Raw genomic sequence first — 25684 nt, 5'->3', positions numbered from 1 at the left:
TCTGACGAGGCCAGAATCCTCCTCAGTTCCCAGGGTTAACCCAACTACACCCTTTTGCTGGGAACCACCACTTACAGCTGGACTAGGGGGTACAGTTGCCTTAGGGGCAATGGTGGCTGGGGGCTTATCCTTTTTGGTGCACTCACTAAACCAATGTGAGTTGAACTTACAATAGTTGCACCATGGTTTCTTTTGGCCATCTTTCTTTTTATCCTTTTTGGGACCACCCTCCCCCTGAGCCTTTTGGGGGCCTGGTGAAGACTTCTGGTCTTTTTGTTTCTGATCATTACCCTTCTGGTCTGCCTTTTTCTGATCACCGCCCTGGTTCTGGTTTTTCTGCTTAACTCTAGTCCTGACCCATCTATCTGCCTTCTTTCCCAATTCTTGGGGAGAAGTCAGATCAGAATCAATCAGGTGTTGATGCAGTAGCTGGTTTTGACAGTTGTTAAGGATTTGTTCTCTCATGATCAAATTATACAATCCTGTATAGTCCTTAACCTTACTTCCCACTAGCCAGCCTTCCAGAGCCTTAGTGACACAATCTACAAAGTCAGTCCAGTCCTGAGTCTGTGTCTTCTGGGTATCCCTGAACAACAACCTGTATTGTTCAGTGGTTAGGCCAAACCCATCAATCAGAGCACTCTTCAGGACAGTGTAATTGTCTGCATCCTCATCACTAACTGTGAGGAGCTTGTCTCTACCTTTCTCAGAGAAGGAGAGCCACAAGATGGCTGCCCACTGACTTTGGGGTACCTGCTGTACTTTGCAAGCTCTCGCCAAAGCAGTTATCCATTTATGGATGTCATCCCCACACTTGTAGGGAGGGACAATCTTGCTCAGGTTTCTATTATCATAGTGCCTGTCTCTATCCTTAGGGATATTGCTGCCACCAGTGGGTTCTGACCCACTTAACTTTTGCTCTCTAGCCAGAGCAAGCTTCTCTTTGGCAAGGTCAAGTTCTTCCCTCTGGATCCTCAGATTAGCTTCCCTCATTCTGGCTTCATGCTCCTTTCTCTCAGGGGAAGTCATTCCCCTGTGAGAGGAAGCACTAGAGATGCTAGAGACATGGAAGTGGATGGATTCCCTTGAAGGGGATCTGTCCCTCCTGCTTCTCTGTGTAAGCCCACTTGGGGGTCTGTATGGGGGGATCCCATGCAAACTCCCATGTAAGCTTAGGTTAGCCTGGCTAAGTCTTCCTACTTGGCCCTGGCTGTCTACCTCTTCATCAGAAGCCCCATCTGACTCCTCTGTGGTGGGTAGACCCTCCTTGGTACCTAGGGTACTGGCCTGTGAGGCCCTAAGGGCATCATACTCCTCTAGGAGTTGCACTAGCTGAAGGAGGGTAGGGTTTGCACCCTGTTTTAACTTTCTGGAGGTACACAATTGTCTCATCTCCTGAAAAGTTAGGGTATCATATCTAGAGGGGGTCTTCTGCAGACCTGCCCCTCCTGAGAGAGCATCTTCTTGATCTCTTCCCAGAGACATGATCTAGTGAGGGTGTGGTGTGTGCACCTACCTACACTAGTTGTTTCTACTAAACCTCTCTGGTAGTTGTAGTCAGGATGTGTTACTCCCTTCAACCTACAGCCACTAAGTCCAGTAGGACTTAAGTATTATAATCTATGTTATATATACCTAAACAATATCTGTGTGATCTTTCAATTTAGTATCTCAAGATTACAATGGTATTACAACAGCAAGCTCAGATCCCAACCGCTGCTCCCCAATGTGAGAAGTTGGCCTGATGTATGATGTCACTAGTTCTAGTGTACACCTTATATCAGTCCAAACAACCCTTATAGTGATTGGTTGTAAAGTCAACCTTATAGACCAGCTATCCTAGTGGTAGCATGGACAAGAGCAGTCTTAGGCTAAACTCTGAATGGCATGTGAAGCCAGCTGTGATACCATATATAATCCCTTGAATACCAAATGAAAGGACACCACAACAGATATATATATAAAATAAAGTGTATTTATTCTAGTCAAACCCTCTGCACTCTTTATGAGATTAGAGGTAAGTACAACACAGTCTTATTTAAGCATACATTAAGTCACACAGGTAAGTAATACAGTTAGGCCCTAGGGGCCACGCAAACCATATACTAAGTAAGTGGTATAAGGACCACTGTCACGGAAATAGAATAGGCCTAGGCCTAGGGAATCGCTGGGGCTACACTACACTAGCAACAGTTAGGAAGTGGGAGGCCCACGGGATTCAGGTGCAGAGTGGAAACACTCACGCGTAATGCGTAAAAGTCGATAGAAATAGTACAGTTTAGAAATTAACAGTTTAAGGACACTTCTGAAGCAGCTAGAGAGTCGAGACTCGGAAACTAGACCCTAGGATAGTCACTACCCTTGTGAGCACCGAAGTACCCAAGTTACCTAGCCCACGGGCTGCGGGTGCATAGGTGTGAACTTGCGTCGGGTGTCGTCGTGGACTTCTATGGATGCCTGAAGGAAAGTTGCTGACAGGCAGCCAGTGAAGAGTGTCCGGTGGATCCCAAGGCTGGGATCAAGAAGAGAGGAGACCTGCAAGCAGAAGGGACAGACTCAAGGTCACTAGCCAGTGACCACGTGGAACCAGGAAGGAACCAGGCGATGTCGTGAAGATTGCAGGTGAAGGTGAAGCTTGTCGTTGCAGCCACGAGGACCAGGGAACGTCGAGGACGACCAGGACCAGGAGGCGAGCTGTCCCACGAAGGATCTTGCTGTCGGCGGCGTCGAAGTTGGACTAGGACTCACCAAGCCTTGGCAAGCGGAACCCACGAAGAACGGAGGACTTGCTTCTGGTGCAGACCAGGAAGGTCTGGGGTGCTTCTCTTTTGCAAAGAAGCAGGAGCCAGTCTGGAGGAGCCAAACCAGCGGTGAAGATTTCAGGATGCGTCGTCACAAAGGCCACTAGCCAGCGGGCAAGCAACCGGACAGACCCGGCAAGCAGGAAAATGCAGAAGGGCCCCACGCAGGACTCGTGGAGTGTGGGGGGCTGATCTTCGGTGCAGATGGTGCTTGGGGTTGGGGCTTCTCAATCCCCGGTGCACAACTTCGAGGGTGCCTCAGAAGCTGCGCTTGAAGATACTAGCCACTTTTCCCAGGTAGCCGGTCCCACGTCGCCTCCACGGATCTCAGCTCGGCTGTGGATGTGGATCAGGGTCGGAGAAGTCTGGAAGTCAAGGCTCTGGTCGGGCTCTGCAGTCGGTCCCTCGTAGAACTTTAGCAAAGCAAAGGGTAGTCTCTTGATGGTGCCTGTTTGCACAGGGTAGCCACTCCTTGGCCACAAGGGAGATTCTTCAGTCTTCTTCTTTCGTCGAATGTCGAAGGTCCAGAGTTTCTGTTCAAGTTGCAGGTTCAGGATAATCTAATCTCCTGGGGCCCAGCTACCACTCTTATCCAAATCTGGGGGGCTGGGTTACCTGCTAGGTCACGCCTTATGGGTGGGACCTGGGAGGGGGGTGGTTACACCCCCTTCCCTTTGTCCAGTTTCGCGCCAGGACTGGGGCTGGAGTGCCCCAGCACCGGTTTGAACTGGACTATGCACGGGACACCTTGTGTGCCCCAGGCATGTCTCATTCTATTCATCCCTCCCTGCCCCAATACACTAAGGCCTGTCTGGGGTGGTGCTCGCACCTCCCAAGGCAGGAAACCTATTGTCCAAGCCTCCCTTGCCGGGATCACTCCCAGCAGCAGGAGGTCAGACTCGTGTCTGTGGCAGCAGCATCCATTTTGTGATGCTGGGGCTCTGGTTAACTTTAACCGGGTAAGTAGGTTACAACATGTCTTCTCCCTCTAGAAGGGAGGGATAATATCCTCATCCCCAGAAATGGGATGGGGGTATTATTCCAAAGTGTTAGACACCTTACACGACATGTTTTGATAAAGCCAAACCATAGTTACCATAACCGTTTAAGATTATAAGGCACTTTAAGAGTATATGGTAGGCTATATCATAGAACAGCTATAAGGACATGGTTCCGAAAGCTGCAGACAGGCTCAGCTCATGCTAGAGCACCATCTCACATGTTACCAAGCACTCTGCCTCCAGGATTGTTAAGGCCTGCCATAGGAGTGGCTGATAGGTACACATGTGTCTATATGTAAGTTAGGTATAGGAATACTACACCTAAGCAAGGGGTGATTACACGACCTTGCCCCAGCTGAGTGATCAGCCAGTTGTGTCATAATGGAAGGCCAGGCCAGGGGTGGCATAATACATGCTGCAGCCCCTGGTAGGCCTAGGGTACACCTATGCCCTGGGTACCTAGGGTACACTGTACAGGGGCCAATAAGGTGATCCTACCCAAATGGGTTATGCACCTAAAGTACATAGTATCAATTTAGAGAGAGAACAGCCGGGCTGTGGGTCTGATTAGCAGGCCCACAGCCACATCTAAGTCGAAAACCAGTAAAGCAAAAGCAAAAAGTGGGGGTGAACATAGAAAGCAGACCCTACTCTCCTACATGACCTATGTATTTTAAATCTGTACACATTGAGTTCTGAAAATATTACAATAGTAAGCATAATTACTCACAGCATATTGTCCTTCTAAATTCGAATAAACTTTTTCCTAGCTAAAACATCAATATTTAAACATAACATTACCACTCATTATCCATTCTTTGTAGTCTCTAGTAAATGCACTGCATCAAAATGCATTTTAGCTCATCCTGCTTACAATCTACGGCTTTTGAAAAATATTGTCTGCATGCCTGACGACCCTAGAAAAAGAAAACATTACTATGCACACACATAATTACATAGATATACAAGTCAAGATTCCCAGTACTATTCTATATATGCTTGTTTTTGTGTGTGTAACTCTGGAATATTACAAATCTAATGAAAACTACCCTATTTTGCCAAAGGCATTTTCATGGTCACTTGCGTGGAGGAAGTTGGTGTGGTGGCAGGCCATGGTAAGCTATTCCTCCAGACATCTGGTGGCTCATCGTTATACCCTGTGCTGCTGTACCATGCATAGAACTGCACATATCCCATAACTATTCCTTTCCTCCTGCCACCGGCTGCACTCATTGTGCCCCTGTGTTAAGCAGGCCTCTTATGTGTCACAATTTAGAACAACAGTGAATCAATAAAGGGATGTCCCCATCACGTCACTTGGATAAGATCCTGTCCTGCCCATAGTTAGCCACCCTTCATGATCATAGTCTGCAAAATGGCACTGTAGGACATGCATATATGACATAATCCCTTATTTTCCTTTTCTATTGCTGCCACAAACTCCACAAGTTCCTCCAATGTCACATTTCTTCTATACTGTAACCTGCCACTTATTCAGGCATGCATCAAAGATCGCAAAGGGGACCCTAGAATATAATTGTAGAGCGGTCTAATTCGCACACCTGGGACAAGGGAAGTCTGTGAGCAAAGCCCTGACGTGCTGCGCAAGCAGGCTGAATATCCTACTCACGGGTCCAGCCCGTGTCTAAACCAGCACTGTGCCATGAATTGATGCCAGACAAAGAGGTGATTGGGCAGGAGGGTGTTTGTGGGGCAGTGGGCATAGGGGAAGCGAAGCATATATATAGCCAATGACTGAACTGCACAATGTGAAACCAGAAAACCAGTTTTAGCAAATGATGTGATCCTATGCAATTTATTTAGCTTTTTTTCCTTTTCTTTTATTATCTCAGAGAAGAGGACCTCGAACTGTAGGATTACAGAATACGTACAATAATAAATTATAATATTGTTCATTTATAGTGGGAACCCCGGTCACCCAGAGGATGCACATAACAACTGCCTTAACTCTTAGTTCAATAAAGGCATTTCTGTCAAGGTGGGGAAGAGAATCAGTATCTCCAAACTCATTCTTGGAAACCATTGCTTAAAATAAGAATAATATTTCTCAACACACTGACATATTCTGATGTAAACAGAAGAAACTGTTCTGCATGTTAAGGAAATACACTTCTTAAAAATTGGAGACATCATGTACTTTTCCTGCAAGATGTGGTCCTGAAAGTGAAGTCTTAGTCTAGTGGACAGCAGTCTGCTGTTGATCATGGGCCTCATGTCCCTCCTGCTATGTAATTAAGTAACTATTAGTGCAATCCAATGCAATTTGACAGTTTTTAAAACAAGAAATGTCTCTTGTTGTAAGGTACTGTGGGAGGTTGTTGGTGGGGGATCTTAAATTTTCTTCCTAAAATAAACTTTGGATCCCCCTACTAAAAAAGGGGTATCAGCTGACAACAAGCAAATCGCGAAACAAAACATAAACGGACACGTTCCAAAAGCAAACATCTCCTCTCCAATGCTCTTGCACCTGAAAATAAAAATGTTAGGAAACAAACTTTTCCACCAAAACTTATTAAAGTACAAGGATACATAATTACACTTCTCTGTCTATCATTTATGAACTTTATACAAACTTCAAATTGTAAGAGGATTCAATCCTATTTTATTAATATACCTTTAGGTATTTGTATTCCTTTCCATTCTCCGCTTCGAAGAATACGTGTTTAAGCTGACAATACTATGTGTTTCTGTTCTGTTCATAAACACAGGAAACTTATTGCATTATGTGGTTTTGGTCTGGGATAAATGCCCAGACTCAGCGGCAAGCCAGGAGCTTCAGTACAAAACAGTGATTTTTAACCCTTCAACACGTAATATCAAAAGCCTTGCTGGACAGAATATTGCCCAGTGACTATCATGTGACTTTCCCAGTGTACAGAATTAGCAGGAGTGCCAGGTGCCTCAGGAAATGTTAGTACTTGAATTGGTAACCGAAATAAGTAGCCATTAAGTTCTTGAATAAACTTCCTAAATGTCCATATCTGGGCTATGACTTGTTGAAGATTACGCAGTATTTGTGCTGAATCCCAATTGTGTATTTTTCTAGCATTAAAATAGAGCCGATCCTGTGGTGCATCATATTCCTCACCCCAGCAGTTGTTTTAGGGCCTGTAGTACCTGTGTATAGAACTAACACCTGTCACAAATATGACAACAGTGCTGTATCATGTGTGTTGTGGTCTCCCAGGCTAATCCCAAACAATATGCATGATCTTCTAGTGTATTGCTCATAGAGTCCATAGAATCGACATTGGGTACTCTGCAACACAATCACATGCAAAGCGTAGTAGTTCTATTAGCTGATGTTGTGAACCTACGTGTCTGGGCCAGTCAGGCATTTCAACTTGCAGGTCTCGGAGCTTATCTCACAACATTGCATATGCAATTGTATCTGTTGCTGTGGACAAATGTATTAGGCCTGTATTTTGAAGCTTATTCTGGTCCTGCCTGTTGTCCCTGTGTCGTATAGTTCCTACTAATCCATAGGATCTGCACATGTTTTGCACAGGATAAACTAGTGGCTTTGTGTGCAGACTGATTCTGGGCACCCCCGCAGGATATGTCGGCCCATAGAATAGCTAGCTCACAGTGCCATCGTAAGCCCCTCTAACTTACCAGGGAACAAATGGTTTCTGGCAACAACTGAACATGACAATCCTGTCCCCTCAGGAATCGTGGAAACCGTACAGAGACTTTCGCTCAGTGACTCGTGCTCACTTATTTGCACAGAAGTATGCAGAGAATACACAATGGGACGTTTTAAATACATTTATTGAACCAACGTTATTCTCATATAGAATACATGTGCAACAATGATTAATAGACAGAAGCAGATACATTGTTAGAGAAGAACAGGTTGGTTTTGCTAATTACCCCAGTATTGGAACTTTCATAGATTCTCATGCTTTGTATCATTCCCCGTCGTCGGAATGGGAGCCTCGGTAAATAAAAAATATATCATAACCATAGAAACAAAAGAGAAAATAGGCTTGAGCCTGATCTCATTTTGTAGTATATCACCCTCTTTGTGTAAAAGAGCCCAAACTTTTGCCCGGACAAATCAGCACAGCCTCACCCTTTGGAACCTTCCTGAGAGAGCTCAGAACCTCAGATTTTTCTACCGCACGTTGTGCTAGGGAGTCTATACTGAGCTCTGTACAGTTTTTCACAAATTTTCTGTTAGAAATCTACATTTTACCATCTATAGTGACATTATGTCAGAAAAGGAAAAGAAAGCCTTATTCAGACCCTGTGCTTCATGTGGAAAGAAGAGACTTTTCATTGAGGATAAGCAAGAGAGTTGTATTTACTGCATATACCTGGAACACAAGGCCACAGACTGCAAGATGGCTGCAAAAGCTGAAGACCAGGAAGGAGGTTCTCTCTTCAGATGAGGAGGATTCGATTTCTGGCACCTCCTCCAGGAGATCAAAGAAGAGGGGTAGGTCATCTCCCTCCATCTCTGCGGAACCCCCTGTCAAAGCCCCTCACGGGATCTCTGAAAGGTCTGAGGAGGCTGGTCCCATGAAATGTCCTCACGGAAGTGAAAAGGAGAGGCAGGGACAGGCTGCTGGTGTGGACACAGCCTCTAGGGACAAAAAGGAGGTTGCCATATCTTCTCCGTCCCAAAAGGAAAAGCCTGCGAAGAAACACTCTGCAGGAACTCCACAGATGGCTCCGGTGAAGAAACAGCGTCCGTCGACGCTGACTAAAGCAGGTACGTCGACGACGATTTCCATAGGAAAGACTGTTTCCTTGGTGTCGTCGACGGGACCGTCGACGATGTCTGCTTCATCGTCTACGACAGCTTCATTCTCGTCTTCGACGGCGGTGTCGACGACGAAGACCACGAGGATGATGACAACGACGGCGACGGCGTCGTCGATGCTGATGACGACGAGTTCGTCGACGAGACCATCGACGGTTGTCCCGTCGACGATGAAGAAAGCTCCGTCGACGAGCTTGCCGTCGACGAAGAAGGTTCCGTCGATGATCCTACCGTCGACGACAATTCAGGCATCGTCGACGACCTCATTGTCGACGACGATTCACACTCCGTCGACGAAGACTACCGTGCCGTCGACGATTTCATCGTCGATTTCGTCGACGCTTGGGATTCCTTCGACGACGACTCCGTCGACGGCGCAAAATTCAGGATTTTCAATACAGAGGTTGAAAATTACACCGGACATGACTTCACCTAGGCGGGTTACGCCTTTACCACCATCTATGCTTCTAGATGAGTCGGAGGACGAGGATGAGGGTGAGCAGTATGGGGATGCCTACAGTCCTTCAGATCTGCATGTAAAGCAGCAAGAGACTGATACTGAGGAGTATTATGGTCAAGAGGATTAGGACGAGCAACAATATGTTCAACAGGAAGTACATCCTCGCACTTTGAGGCAGGACATGATAGCTTTACCAGTTGCTCTTGTTACGGACTTGCAGATGATGTTGCAGGACTACAGAGCTCGTTTTCCATCACACCCTGACGTTCCACCAGTGCACCCATCTACATCGGTGGTTCCGCGAGGGCCGGCAGTGGACTTGCCACGTCTTCCTAAAGACATACCCCGTACCTCACCAATGGTGGTACCAGTAGTGGTTCCTCAAACTTCGTATCCGGAACCTGCCAATGAGGATACACAAGATGTGGATACGGATGACGACGATGAGGGGCACGTGGTCCCACTAACTGATCCAGGGGATCCGGATGTGGATCCTGATGACACTGGAATGCAAGATCCGGATGCTGCAGGCTGGGAGACGAACGTGTCGCCTCCGGCAGATATTGGGGGGTTCCATAATCTTATGGAGCGTGCATCCAAGAGGTTTGGTCTGCCTCTTACAGTGGAACAGTCGGACTGTTTTCTGTATGACTTTAAGGCGCAGTATAAAAAGTCGGTCAGATCAATTCCCATCATTGAACATGTCTGGGATGAGGGAATTAAGACTATGCAGAACCCAGCTACGGTCATCCCGGTTCTTCCCCGGCTGGAGAAGAAATACAAGGCCCCTGAGGGCACTCCTGCATGTCTTCTAGGACAACCAAAGCCTGACTCTGTAATATCTCAGGCCGCACAAAGCAAGTCCAAGAATTCGTCAACACATTTAACTACGCCTCCGGATAAGGATGGCAGGCGGCTGGACAATGTAGGGAAGAGATTTTCCACCTTGGCCAGTTTGTTGGTTCGAGCGACAAATTCATTAGCCATTCTAGGCAGGTACGACCGCCAGATGTGGTGCGACATGGAAGCATAAAGAAGGACACGGACACAGCAAAGTCCTTAGGATCCTTAAATTATCGCAAGGTTCCATTCAGACGAGCACGTGGACAAGGGTTCTCTACTTATAGAGGAAACCAACGTCAGTATTCAACACAGTCAGGACAGTCATATAAGAATCAATAAACAAACCAACGCCAAGGTCAATCGGCGTCTTTCTCTCGTCAGTCCCAGAGAGGACGTCAGAATCGTCAGGGACGAGACAATGCTAAGAGGCAATAGCGGCCTCCTGGCTCTGACTACTGTTCCTCCCCTACCAAGGACACCGGTTGGGGGCAGGATCTCCTATTGTCTGGACAGCTGGGTCCTTATAACATCGGACCGGTGGGTTTTGAATATTGTTCAGAGTGGCCATACGTTGGAATTCCAAGATCTTCCTCCAACGAGCGCTCCGGACGCCCGTCCCTCAAAACATCTCCGACTGTTACATCTCGAAGCCCACCAACTATTCATCAAGGGGGCGATAGAACCAGTACCTCTTTCGCAGAGGGGCAAGGGTTTCTATTCCAGGTTCTTCCTGGTTCGGAAGACGGAAGATACGTGGCGTCCTGTACTAGACCTAAGGGAGCTCAACACCTATCTCATCAAGCTCTCCTTCAGGATGGTCACTCTCCAGGATATTCTCTGTCTACTGAATCCGGGCAATTTCTTGGCGTCCCTGGATTTAGAGGATGCGTACTTCCACGTTCCAATCCACCCAGCTCACAGGCAATATCTACGCTTCACAGTAGGCAAGAGCCATTTCCAGTTCAAGGTGCTTCCGTTTGGCCTTCGGTCTGCACCTCGGATATTCACGAAGATGCTGGCACCAGTCGCTGCTTTTCTCAGAAAGCAATCCTTAGAAGTGTTCCCATACTTGGACGACTGGCTCGTCAAGGCTCCATCACTCAAGGCAACTTCTCAAGCCGTGTCAACTTGCATTAAATTGTTCGCCCACTTGGGTCTTCAGCTCAACAGATCCAAGTCGGTGCTGATACCTTCCAGGTCCAAAAGGTTCCTTGGAGCTATTCTGGATACGACACTATGCACCGCTCGTCCGTCGGAGGAGCGTCAACGCAAGCTGATCACCTCCGCTCGTCAAGTGCTGCAGAGGAAAAATGTGTCTGTTCGCCGGTACAAGTCCTTACTCGGATCGATATCATCCTGCATACCATTAATACCGCATTGCAGGCTTCATATGCGTCCTCTGCAGGAGGAGTTAGACAAACAATGGCGCCAGGCAGAAGGGTCGTTCAACGACAAGGTGTGGATAACACCAGCTATGCGCAAGGCCTGCGAGTGGTGGCTGGTAAAGGAGAACATCGCAGTAGGGTTAACATTCCGGACCCCTCCTTCTCCTATGGTGGTGACCACAGATGCGTCCTTAGAAGGCTGGGGAGCGGTACTCCAGGAGCTTCAAATCAGCGGTCACTGGAGTCCAGCGCAGAGCCTACACCACATCAACCTCTTGGAGCTGATGGCTATTCGCTTAGCCTTGCTGGCGTTCCTTCCCAGACTTTAGAATCGTGCAGTGCTGGTCCGGACAGACAACACGACGGCCATGCACTATATCAACAAGCAAGGGGGAACAAGATCGCGGACTCTGTCCAAGGAAGCTCAGACGATCTGGGATTTTCCGATTTCTCACAAGATCACCCTACAAGCCGAGCACCTAGCAGGGTGCCTCAACATCACGGCGGATGCTCTGAGTCGTCAGACGGAAGTGACTCACGAGTGGGAATTAGACCAAGCCACGCTGGAGGGAGTGTTCGAGAGATGGGGTACTCCGACCATAGACCTCTTTGCGTCCCCGGAGAACGCCAAATGTCGGTTTTACGCAAGCAAGGTTCCCCATCGAGGATCGCTGGTGAATGCCCTTTCGATTGCTTGGTTCGGCGCATTTTGCTACGCTTTTCCTCCCATTCCTCTCATTCCTCGAGTTCTCAGGAAGGTCAGGGCGGAACCGTGCAAGATGATTCTCATTGCTCCAGCGTGGGCCCGGCAGTTCTGGTTCACGGAACTCCTGCTTCTCTCCCAGGATCACCCAACTCGCTTGCCGCTGATTCCATCTTTGTTGTCGCGGGATCAGGGACAGGTGCTCCATCCGGATCCGAAGTCACTACACTTGACAGCGTGGCTCCTGAATACAGAGAATTCCGTCATCTGAATCTCTCCAGGGAGTGCAGGGATGTTTTGTCTCAGGCACGGGCGCCAAGCACTAATAAGACATACAGGGCAAAATGGAAGAGATTTTGTCTGTGGTGCCAGAGGAATAAACTCCATCCTTCTAAATCCCTGCCACATCAGGTTTTGCCTTACATCCTGTCACTGGCTAAATCAGGTTTGGCGCACTCTTCTGTCAAGGTACATCTGGCTGCCATATCCCGTTTTCGACGGAAGACATCGGGGCCATCTCTATGGTCCGCAAGGATTGTAAAACAGTTCCTTAAAGGGTTGTTTCGGATGTATCCTCCGGTCCGAGCACCTCCACCGATCTGGCAGCTCAACCTAGTACTGGCTCAGCTCATGAAAGCTCCCTTTGAGCCGATTCACAGGGCGGACTTGAAGTTCCTATCTTGGAAGCTAGCCCTCCTCTTAGCATTGACTTCGGCTAGGAGGGTTAGTGAACTCCAGGCTCTGTCCATAGTGGAGTCTTTTCTGCAGTTCAAAAAGGATGTGCTAATTTTGAGAACCAACCCAAAATTCATCCCGAAGGTGCCTTCGGATTTTCATCTGAATGAACCCTTGATTTTGAATTCCTTTTTTCCACGTCCTTCGACCCAGGCGGAACGAACATTGCATTCTTTGGATGTCCAGAGATGTCTGAAATTCTATCTCGAGCGCACACGATCTTTCAGGAAGTCTACACAGCTATTTATTGCCTACAGTGCACCACGGAAGGGGTTGCCTCTCGCTAAGAGTGGCATTTCCCGCTGGATCTCCAGTGCAATTCAATTCTGTCATCAGGCTGCGGGCAAACCTTTGGACAGAAGGGCCCGTGTTCATTCTACACGAGCGATGGCATCTTCAGTGGCTCTTTTTGCTGGAGTTGCTATCAAGGACATTTGCAGGGCAGCAACGTGGAGCAGTGTACACACCTTCACGAAACACTACTGCCTGGAGTCGGTGGGACGAGATGACGCTGCTGTTGGTCAAGCAGTCCTCAGGAATCTTTTTCATTGAGAGGTGAGCTTTCCCTACAATCCCTCCATCCTGGTAAGCACATTTGGTTCAGTAATGTTGTTTTCTCTTGGTTACCATGTACTAGTTGTAACTGTAAACTGAGATGGTTATGTAAGGCCAGGTGTCTACCGAAATGTGCTTTTGTGATTTACTGCTAGCTATTCTGATACAAAGCATGAGAATCTATGAAAGTTCCAATACTGGGGTAAGAAAACAAGTTACTTACCTGTAACTTTGGTTCCCTAGTATTGGTAACTTTCATAGATTCTCATGCGCCACCCACCTCCCCTGGGAAAGCTCTGCCGGTTTACCGAGGTAGTGGCTGTTTGCACAACGGCTACGAAAATCTGAGGTTCTGAGCTTTCTCAGGAAGGTTCCAAAGGGTGAGGCTGTGCTGATTGGTCCGGGCAAAAGTTTGGGCTCTTTTACACAAAGAGGGTGATATACTACAAAATTAGATGAGGCCTAAGCCTATTTTCTCTTTTGTTTCTATGGTTATGATATATTTTTTATTTACCGAGGCTCCCATTCCGACGACGGGGAATGATACAAAGCATGAGAATCTATGAAAGTTACCAATACTGGGGAACCAAAGTTACAGGTAAGTAACTTGTTTTCTTCCTCACTTCGGTCTATTGTTCACCATCTGCTCCAATATTTCTGTTGCTCTCAGTGCAGGGTAACTGACTTCCTCGTTTGCAAACAGCAATTTCAAAAGTCTCTCTTGTGTTAGCTTACTGTGTGTGTTATGTGGCAGAGCATCAAAGTTCTTTGTCTGAGGAGATGGTCATCGGTATGTTTCTAATCTGAATAATTTTTCCCAGCACTGGCACCTGACCTTTGCCCCGTGATTGTACACTTCCACAGGAAAATTTCCTCACCCCAGCAGTTGTTTTAGTGCCCATAGTACCAGTGTATAGAACTAATACCTGTCACAAATATGATAACAGTGCCGTATCATATCCGTTTGTGGATGAAAACTGTAAGTCAAGTCTTTTGGCTGTCAAAGCATGACATTTTAAATTGGGCTGGTTGACTACTGTTCAAAATCGCTTCTGTACCATTGGACTTCCCATGATGATGTGTGTGAGAAGATGACCCTATAGCAGCTACAAACGTTCAAACATACATCATTACATTGACACAAAAAGAAGTCACAACCCAGGGGTTGGGCAAAGGAGAACAGACAACACATTCAGTACCACACTCTGCCTTCCATCAGCCAGCCGCGTCTATTAATTAAAGGAGAGAGTGATGCACCAGACATAGCGACAGTTTCGTTGCTACAAGTTCACCATGGCACATTCACAAGTGGGAATAGTATAGAAAGGGGCTAAAGGAGCTGGTACTGACATCCTTATGCAGCCAGAGGAAAGAAGACAGAAAAGTGAGAAAGAAGACAGTATTTGAATACCCTTGTGGGTTACCATTCAGAGTTTTAGTGCTATAGTGGTGAACTCTGCATACAATCCATCCATACACATTAAATACAAACTGGGGGAATGCTATCCCTACACTGTGTTCTATAGTACACTATACCCAAGGATCCTAGTCTCAGGAGAGCAATAGTGGGAACAGCTGAAGAACAATGGGGGTGTCAAGTGTGATAATTAGTACCACATAGGCATAGGTAAAGTACAATACAAAGTGAACGTCAGGAGGTCTGTTAGTCAGTCTGTCATTGTGTATTAACATAGCATTGTGACATTTTATAATAACATTTGTAGTAAGGCTGTTGGTGATCAGTCATTTGAGATATAGCAGCATATGAAAAGTCAATTGCAAAATTGACTTTTCCCCAATACCTCAAAATACTAATAATCTCAGTCGATCGGAAAACACCATGTAACAATTGGAGACAGCACATCAAAATAACAGTAGCACAATACAATGCAAAGAAAGCAATACGAACCCCCTCCCTGTTGTGATTAGGTGAACCCCTAGTCACATCTGGAAACCTCCCTTGGTGTCTAGCAGGAGGCAATGTCCCAGAGCCGACCGTCCTCTGGTGGCACTGAAGTGGGCAGCCTGCACCAACACCTGGGTAATCGCAAGCTATCAACCGGCACCTATCTACCTGTTACAACAAAAGGGGGAGCACTGCCTGCTACCACCCATACGATATCATCCAGCACTCAATACCTGTGCCAATCAAGGGGAGTGACACCCGTTACCACCCTTAACCCAGGGAGCAATACCTGCTACAACCCTAACCTGGGGCGCAATACCCGCTACCTCTAAAACGAGGAGCATTACCTGCTACAACCCAACCTGAGGAGGAGGTTCCACCCTCACTCACCTAGTGATGTCCAATCCAGGAATGCTCACTGCCCTCTATGTTTCTCACTGGCCGAAGCGTTCTTCCCCTGGCTGGGGAGTCTCTGCAGGCAAGACGGGGAACTGCAGAAATTCGCCCTCCCCGCCACACTGTCAGAAGATACTGCTTAGTGTCAGGGAGTTACTGCTGACAAGGGAAAATGGGGGCAGATGCCCTCTCTATTCTCCAGGGGCGAAAGCGACAGCTCGGCAACTAAAATCCAAATTCAGATGCTCATCGGTGAGAAGAGCACGGTCAGGTAGCATAGCTGGAGAGAACAGCACAGGCAGTGAAAACAAATGGGTTTTGTGACCCAGGACTGGATACCAGTCGCTTAGAGTCAACCACAGCACACAGAAAAGGGAGAGAAAGAGAGCAAGACCTTAGATGGCCTTTTTTTTTATAGAGGACAGCACAATCAGATAATATACAGGAGAAGTAACCCAAACTCGAGACTCAAAACAAATCCTCCACCCCTTCTGTAACTGGCCCACCGCCAGGTACAACTGAAGGGAGACTTGCAGAAAGCCAGCAAGGGAGGCCCTCAGGGGCCAAAGCCAACAACACAGGACGCCACTGGCCCAGCATCAGAATTGCACAGCACAGAGAGGCGTCTAGCCGGACCAGAGAATGCATGCAAGGGAAAAGGGCTGAAACTGAGCCGTCATTGACAGCCTGGCGACAAACTGAAAGGAAAAAGAACAGAACTGCAGCAACAATTACCAGGCAAAGGAAAGAAAGTGAGGAGCCAAGATACCCATCAGCAAGAAAGAGCAGCACACAGAAGCAGGGCAACCAAAGAAATCACACAATGCCAAACAAACAACTGAAACACGACAATGGTCACAACAGCCATCAATGTGTGCAGAGGCAAAAAGGAACAAGAAAATAGTGACAACACCAATCAGCATGTGCTGAGAGAAACCTGGGGAAATGTGGCGCAAGCGCAGCCAGAGATGTGACAAATACCCACTCCCGGTGGCATTCAGCCCCAGAATGGATGGAGAGAGAGAAGCGTTGAAGGCAGGAAAGAGTCTTGGTCAGACCTCAAACCTCCGGATGAGCGTGCAGCAGCCTGGTCTTGGCACCAGGGATTCTGTAGCCGCATTCTCTCACCAAATGTAGTATCCTACTCAAGAAATACCAGTCTGTCAACACATATGATAAAAAAGAGAGTTTATTATAGGACAGAGGTCTTCAAACATTTGCATGCCGAGACACCCCCTATCCACATTTTCAGGCGTAAGGACCTCCTCCTGACAAAAATGTCTAAACCTGTAGGCAGGGCTACTGGAATTATAAGGCAGGTGAGGACCAAATTACGTGACAGGCTTGACTAAATTGTGTGGGAAGGAAATGTAACTAACGTTATGTGATTCCCCGTATTTTGGGATAGCATTGCTTCATTATTTTGACATTTTTACACACAGTAACACTGAGGAAAGATGTCACCCCATCAGTACCAGTTTATAACCAGATACAGCAATTAACATCAGAAAGCGGTCTAGTCAACCTTTGTGAAGGGCCTGCCACTCTGCAGGAATACGTGCTGCCACATTAGAAGCTCACCTGGCCCTGGCCGGGAGCAGCAGTGGTCCCTTAAAACCCGGGTGGTCTTGTGCAGAGTTAAGCAGTTTTCCCATGCCACGTTCCTCTCGCCCCCTCCCCTCCCTCTCTTCTCTCCTCTCCCAACCCCGGATACCTCTCTCACTTTACAGGCCATTTTCTTTCACCCCTTTTTCAACTTCTGAACTCTCCCCATTTAAACTCTCACTTCACCTTTAATCACCTTTTGCCATTCTGTCTTTTCACTGCCCTCATCTCTAACAGTCTTTCGCATTTATCACATGGCCTCTCTGGCCCCGTCACCTGCCGTGCCCCTCAGCACTTCTCATTCACCTCAAGTCTCTCCATTCAAATATTTGTCTATTTGTATCTTACACCTCTCCAGTACCCCCATTCATCTTTCGCATCTCCTCTTTGTTCTTTCACACCTTTTTGAACCAACGTCCCTCTCCCCTGTTAGCTCAGCACCAGTGCCCAAATTGAGCAGGTGGTTTCCGGTGCTCAGCACTGGCACCTAATTGTGCACACCGGCACTATGAAAGTCTTCCACATGGTGGCTCTGGCTGTGTAATTTAGAGATGAGCAAAACAGCTGTTTATTAATTCAATATACATTAATAACTATAAACTCCGGTCTCCCATGCCATTCTTATAGCTTCGGGGGCTTGAAATAGTCTGAATAGTCACACTTGTACAAGTGCTATGGTTGGTAGTTGCAAAGGTATTGTCATTGGCCGCGCAGGCCAGGCAATGGGTGGGTGGTTAAAGTTGCAGTGGCCTACTGGTGAGGGCCCTGGTACATGTTTTACTACAAATTAATCACTGCTCTGCACCCACCTCAGTACTCCCTTTCTTCCCCTATTGCTGCTGTCCCTGACCCATGTCACATCAAATTATCTTTTTAGGTCACAGATCATCTCTCAGCTATCCTCTCTCGAAGTTTAACAGTAGCCCTCAACTTCCGCTCACACTCACTTCTTGTGTTTCCAAACTTCCCTTCAGCACTCTTCAATCGAATTCTCTCACTCCTTTGCTGTCCTCTCTTATCCTCATCTCTTCTCACCGAGCTTACGGGTCGGACCCATATGCTCCTCTCGGCCTGTGCCACTTTGCTTATTGTTCCCTAATTGAGGAAGACATGAATGGTCTGTCTCGCTGTTTTGGTGCAGGCCGCGCAGTTATGGAACTTGCACCCTCTTTTGCTTCGCTCCACCAAGAATCTATTATCCTTTAGGAAGATATAAAAACCTGGCTCTGTAGGTTACCCCATTTAGCTGGTTCTCCTTCCCCTTCTGTGTGATTCTGATTTGCCTTCAGACAGCAGATTGTTATTAGCCCCAGGAACCTTTTGGTGAAAGAAGCACACTATAAATGTAAATAATAATAAAAGGCAGAAGCATGGGAGCCACTAGACCAGAACTTCGGGGAGGAGCTAACACTCCCAGCCAGGGCTGGCCCTAGCACTGGTCGCACACGGTGCAACAGTCATTTTGGTGCCCCCCCTCCCGTTTCCTCCTTCTCCATAAATTCCCTCATTACCACTCACCAACAATGCACCACAGCTCTATAGCATCTTTCTGACAAACATTTAATTTTTTTATAGCGCTACACTTAGTTTACTCACACTCAGTTCTGTGATCTGCATGGTACATATGTAGCAGGCACATTAACCTGCACTGTGTGGGAGACAAGAGTGCCCATGTGAGTGCACGGTGAGCTACAACAGTGAGAGAGTGGGGTATGAGGAGTGACTGCAGGGTGAGTGAGGTGACCATTTGAATTTGGGTGCAGATGTAAGTGCATAGTGGGATGAATTAATGCATGGTTACTGATGGGTTTGATGAGTGAGTTGCAGATTGAGCAGTGAGGGGGACAGGTGAGTGAAGTGTCACATGAGTGCATGGTGAGTAGTGTACTCGTGTGACTGCAGGGTGAGGTATAGGGTGAACAGCGCAAGTGCATTGTGAGTGCAGAGTGATCACTGTGAGTGCAGGGTGAGCGGGTAAATGGTGTGAGTGCATGGTGATTAGTGTGAATGCATTGTGATCGCTGTGAGTGCAGGATGAGCGTGAAAGTGAAAGGCGAGAATGAGGAGTGAGTTGTCTGAATGCAGGGTGCATTTCCAGACACTTGAAGTAACTCAGCATGTTAATGACGGACGCGTAGGGTTTAAGATATGTTAAACTATTACGCCATTAATCGGGGATCGAGGGTGGAGGAAATAAATAACGTGCTGATCCTGCAATAAACTTCCAGTCCTATGGTTAGGGTTGCCAGCTCATTATTTTGATGGCCCAGACATTACAAAAATAAGCAGTCACCTGAAGCCGTATTTTCAGCACTTATCTGTGCATACTTAGAGCTGCAAATATAAATAGAAATCACTTTCAATTGTGTTCTAGGGCTGCCTCAATGATCCATGACTGATATTTAAAGAGAACAAAGACAGAAAAGTCACATAATGAATGAATACATACTTTTTTTTATTTATAACTATATTTAGTGTCAAGAGGAGGCCTTTGCAGGCTCTTTAAACAACACACGGCAGGCTTTTTTCTTTTGGCAACCCTACTTTATATTCCTTTTCATGAAATGCGTTCTCACACTACAGCAGTAAATGTAAAATACAAATGTAAGGAATAGGCAGAGTGGGGGCCCAGGGGCTACTGGAACAAGAAACAAAACTAAGCCTTGGTAACCAGTTTACAAAGACATGTAAATATGCAAATGGTCTTTAAAGACCTGTGAAAAACTCGGGCGTGCCGGAGATAAGACTCCAGACGCTGCCCAGCCGAGCCCACAGCAGCTCAAGCTGCACTGCAGCAGCCCGGGCTGAGACACACGACGGGGGAGGGGGGCTGAAGCCCTTGTAGTTCTATGGGCCTGGGCAGAAGTGTGAATGGGAATGTACAACCCCCTTTGTATCACTCCACTGCCCCCCTGGGGGTCGCGCCCCACAGTTTTAAGACCCCTGTTATAGGACAAGATACAAAGCAAAAGTATGTGCAGCACAGAGACAGACAGCAAAGTGGCTGAATATCCAACAAGGAGAAGTCTCCCAAAGCCTTTTATTGCTGCAAACCACAAAAGAAAAACATAATTATGCATGCAATATATGTTCAGTAGACAGACACGATTAAGAAATTTCTTGAGAAATTAAGCAAAGGGGGCTGGCTTCTGCCCATCAGTAGTCCCAGCAAGTTACACAAGTATAGAACACTAGGCCAATCAGAAGAGGCCAACACTGCATGATTTGAGACATTTTGGGACTTTCCAAGCTAATGCAATGTACTAGTAATGGTCATTTCTTAAAGAAATTATTTGCAACATCAGTTCCAGTGATGGACATGTAGACGGTGCCACTTCTAAATATGGTGTGCTCAAGCGCCTGTTGCTAAGCTAGCATCATGTACTGTCTGAATGTGGTTCTTGAGCAAGCCTTGCGGTACGAGAGCAGCTTACTTTCAGCAACTGCAGAAACATTATTTATTTAATTCTTTGTGTCAACGTTCTATAGGCCTTTTCAGTAGATATTTAGTATCAAAAAGTAGGTAGCTTAATTAGGTTAGGAAAATAATCACAAAGCAGCTTCCACAAGCCAAAACGCGTCCTGTGAGGAGAGGCCTGATGAAATAAACTGAGTTGATTTACTACCATCCTAGAGTGCTGTTCCTTTCTCTGAATTGGAAGGGTTTGTGGAGAATATATATATATATATATATATATATATATATATATATATATATATATATATATATCGGACTTAACTGTGAGCAACTGCATGTTCCTTCACAAGGAGCACATGCATGGGCACACAGGATAGTTTACTCCAGTGACGGACTACTATGGCAATGTGTGCTTTTTGAGACCAAAACCTTTTTTTGGTTTAGCCGATGTTTTTGTTATATTGGTGAGGGTCTGGTAACTCCCAACAACAATAAAGTTTTCTAAAAACCATGTCAAAACAAAACGCGCATTGGCAAAACCAATACGTTGGCAACCAGCCCCTGGCCTATTGGCTTTGCCAATGCTTGTTTATTTTCATGTTTCCCATAATCCTTCTGAAACTGGTTTACAATGATTTCTCATTATTAAAATCTTTTGCAAATACTAGCATGTATCAAACACCTTTCACAAAATTATGCTTCAATGAAATTATGCCGAAAATTGCAGAAAGTTTTTATTTTCTAGTATCATATTATTTGTGTTCGTTTTATTTTTAACGCAACAAATCATCAGTCTTTCTTTCAAACTTCTTCTGCAAGTATTTGCATCTAATAAAAGAGCATTCTGGGAACATTGCGGGTAGCCTCAAATTGTTAAACTTTGCAATCGTGTACACTTTTTTTATACTGGAACTACTGTTGGTAGAGCAAGCTGAACTCACAGAATTCCTGTTGAACATTCACCGTAATAAAGAGTTAGCATTAATGAACCATAAATACAAGTTTGAACAGCATGAACATATGGATAAAAATGTTAACTAAACTGCAGACATTCCATGTCCATAATGGGGTATGTAACTGGCAGTCAAACTGGTTGTTCTTCAGTGGGTTGTGCCTACTTGTCCAAAGGATCAAATAAAAATAAAAAGTTGTTGGCCTTGATCCCGAATCATATAAAGATAGACTTCATTGAGAGAGTTACTTTGTCCTAGTTTTGTACCACCTATTGAGAAAAGTTCCACTTGGTTGCCGGCTAAACCTTTTGGTTTCTATAGATGTACGCAGTGCAATGTCTGCCAATTTGCAGCCAATAAGATGACTGAGTTTCAGTACAATACCACAGCCAGACTTAAAATAAGACATTTTATGAACTGCCATACAACTTATGTAGTTTATTGTATTGTCTGTTGCTGTGGACTCATCTATATAGGCAGTACCCTACGTCCTCTTAATGAAAGAATTCAGGAGCACATAAGGTCAATTCGTAACAACAATTCCAGTTATCCTCTTGCGGTCCACTTCAATGGGACTCACACTCCTGATAATATGAATGGTATTAGATTTCATGGTATAACATATGTGCAAAGCAGCCCTAGAGGAGGAAACCGACTCCTAGCCTTGAGAAGAACAGAGACACAGTGGATTCTCAAATTACGGGCGGTGGAACTAGGTCTTAATTTCGACAAGGAATTACATGTATTTTTATATGATTAATGTACCTAGTAGCGTAATGATGGTATCTTATGTCAACTGTATATATCTCTTGTCTGCTTTGTAAAAAAACAAAGATCATACAAGCAATTTTGATAACTTGTTGAAATTTATAATTGCAAGATACTTGAGACTGTCTATTCTGAGTAAAAACGATATGCATCTTTCTGTTACATTTAAAAGCTAAAATGTGAAAAATGGTTGTAAAAAACCTACTGATATATGTTGAACAGTAACTCTTGACCCTCTTTTCTCTATATACAATATGTTTGTTATTTTCCTTCATCTTCTTTACACCTTCCTATTTATTAGAGCTTTTCACACTTGCCTGGTTGTTGTTTTCTTTTTCCTTGATAACTGTGTGAAGCCATTTATGAATCTTGGCATTATCTATTTTTTCTACACGGACCAAAATTTACTCTAATATATGCCCATTTATACTTTGAAGTTTTTTAAGTATCACTGAATATCTTGTGACTTTTTCTATGTCCAAGTCACATTTTGGTACTATTTTATTGTGGGAAATATCCTTTATACGTTCCCTTGTTCCTGCAGGTTTTCGTGTCATGATCTGAACACACACCTGTATACATTCCTATCAACGCCTTACTAATGCGCTTAACTTTCAAGTTTATATCCCCTTGTGTTTTTTCGTTTCTGTAGCCAATTGACGGTGCGTGATTTCCAACATGGGACACTTTTTTATTTTGTAATATGTCCGCTTTATCACACGTTTATTGTTCTTACTTGTGTGTCTTATGTACACACCTAGCCATTAGGTGTATCAGGTTACTCACTTGTTTTCTACCATGTCTGCTCCTTATTTTTGCTCTACTTATTGCTTGGACATATACACGTTCCTACCCAATATGGCTGCCCCGATACGTACAGAGCGTCATACAGGGTGGAACACTTACTAATCACCATGATTACGTAGTGGCAGCCTAGCTTCCGCTTCCGGGTCCGTGTGAAGCTTAAATATCACACACACGCGCCCTTAAACTCAAGCCGCGAACATGGAGGGTGTCCAAGACGGAGTGCTGAGTTTTTGAATGACAGGTGAGAGCGGGAACATACAGACCGGTCTGACCTGGGGGATATTTGCGTACATTTATTGGAGTTGTCTCCATTATGATGTGACCAATAGCTGCTTAAAAACCATTTCGCATTTACGCTAAGATAATGGACAGCATTATGTAAATATGCTTTCTCCTTTCAATTGTAGCGCACACGTGGCGCTTGGGTGCATATATATAGATTTCCATTTAACTAGATCCCAATGACTAAACAACAGCTTTCAATCATTTTTCAAAGGGTTTCAATCTTTTTAACTAATATGAGTCGAGAAATGGTTTTACAATGTGTTGCCTTGTCTAAAAACCCTCGGGCGCATTTCATGTTAACGATAAATAGGGATTTCAGATCGCATGTCTAACTCAAGTACATTAGTGCAACATTAGTTTGGTTAACATCATGTCCTTTTTTTCACTGCTAGGGGCCTATCACAGCCTTTGCGTGTTACTATTTACTGCATCTTTTTCCGGGAAACTGAATATTTCCGTAAACTTGTAAGTCTGGCCAAATCTTTTTAAATGATAGTTATGGATAATAGACAATATGAAATACTCATACAGCTCCTCTGTTTTTAGTATGACTTACTAGAGATCCTACTAATTTCTAAAGAGAGCTGTCTATGAAAATTGGTCCACAGCCATCTCCATTTTCTATTTGAATGATTATAAACAACTATTAAGTAAGTACACCTTATAGCTACAGCTACATCTTTCACCCAATCATGTTGACTTGGGACCTCATCTTAAATAATATTTTTTTTTTAATTACAGTTTTCTGCATTAACGCGGACTTTTGAAATTATTGGTTTGATGAGTTCTTTATCACAACATCTCTCTAAAGACTACATATTCTATATAAATGACTATGGACAATCGGTAAGTAAGTGTACCCTATAGTTACATACCTAACCTAATTAGGACAATTTAGGACCTTGTCTTAAACAAATCTTTTTATATTCTAGTTTTCTTTATTTACACGGACTTCTGAAACTGTTTGTACGACAAGTTCATTACTTCAAACAGCTCTCCATTGACCGTACATTTCTCACACAGAGGTTAGTTTACAATCCTTATATTGATCTTGTGTGCCTCTCTCTAGATTAATTTTGATCTGTTCCTTCTTTGATCACTTGTTGACACTTTGGTGTTTTGGTTTTTAGAACATTCTTCTATCTTGGCCATCTATGGGGTAAATGTCGTTTATCACTTTGGCACATTTTTGAAACCTGTTTAAATAATTCTTTTACTTTCTTTCTTATGGTCTCTTTTCGGGCATTCTTTCTGCGCTTGTAATCTATGCACACAAGCTTGCTGGCTCGGAATGTTTTTTATAACAATGTGACCTAACCGATTGGTTGGGATGAATGATACATTTATGCTTATATTAATGTTTTACAGCCTTGAGGAAGTCACTGGATGTGACGAAACACGTGTTGGCTGTTTCTGTATCTGCTTATCTGAACCGATGCACATCATCTCTAAGGAAATATTTTGTCACCTGCACCTATTGAGGGACCAACTTTGAGTGCATTTGGTCTTAATCTATTAACTGTTATAATAATGCTTTTTAGCTTGTTTGTTTAAAAAAAGAGAAACCTTTTGTATGGAATAAAGTGTTCATCTAATTCTATCTCTGGGTTCCTATTTGTGATCAAATAGATTGTTTTCCATATTGGTATATGACTTATCAAGGTCACTTATTTGTAATTTCAAAACAACTTTAGGAGTGCAGGGATTTATTAAGTTACATTTTGGTATACTGGGACCTCTTAGATTCCAGTATCTTTTTGGTTTGTGGCAAAACAAGTCGCTATTGTGCCTGAGAGCTGTTGTCTGAAGCAGTCGTCCTCAAGTAAGTTTGGATCTAGCCACCATAGTGGGATGGGAGCCCACTCTGGGGTTGGCGCAAATCGCATAAGAAGGGGGCTATGGTCCAATATAGATCGCCACAGGTATTCCGCTCCTGTTAGCATAGGCGACAACCGACTGGAGCAGAGAAACATTTCTAGCCTAGTATGCAGACCATATAACGGGGAGTAAAATAGAATGTTCTTTTTCCGGTCTATTTTTAGCATCCATATATTGAGGAGGTCCCACCCTGTGGTCCAGTCCCGCAGGCCCCTAGCAGTCCGTGCCGCTGTGGTTCTATCCATTTCCAGATCAAATATACAGTTATAGTCCCCACCCAGTATCGGGTTATTAGTCGCTACTTCTGACAGGGATTTCGAGAATTGCTGCAGGAAGGGAATTTGATCTTGGTTTGGGGTGTAAATACTTCCTAATGTTACCTCCCTCCCCTTCAAC

General features: G+C 45.1%; 1 long non-coding RNA gene across 1 annotated transcript in view; it reads left to right on the top strand.

The window, feature by feature from the left end:
- The window catches only part of LOC146831426 (uncharacterized), a 90363-nt gene extending 65464 nt beyond the window's left edge, over window positions 1–24899 (top strand). Inside the window, exons 3-5 of the long non-coding RNA XR_014961288.1 lie at window positions 24152–24256; window positions 24343–24435; window positions 24779–24899. This is a non-coding gene — a long non-coding RNA (uncharacterized LOC146831426). The remainder of the gene's footprint in view (window positions 1–24151; window positions 24257–24342; window positions 24436–24778) is intronic.
- Window positions 24900–25684: the final 785 nt, after the last annotated feature.

Source organism: Triturus cristatus, chromosome 5_1 (assembly GCF_964204655.1).
Source record: "Triturus cristatus chromosome 5_1, aTriCri1.1, whole genome shotgun sequence".
NCBI classification, from domain to species: Eukaryota; Metazoa; Chordata; class Amphibia; order Caudata; family Salamandridae; genus Triturus; species Triturus cristatus.
Note: the sequence above shows the minus strand (reverse complement) of the source record. Positions and strands in the feature narration are given on the sequence as shown.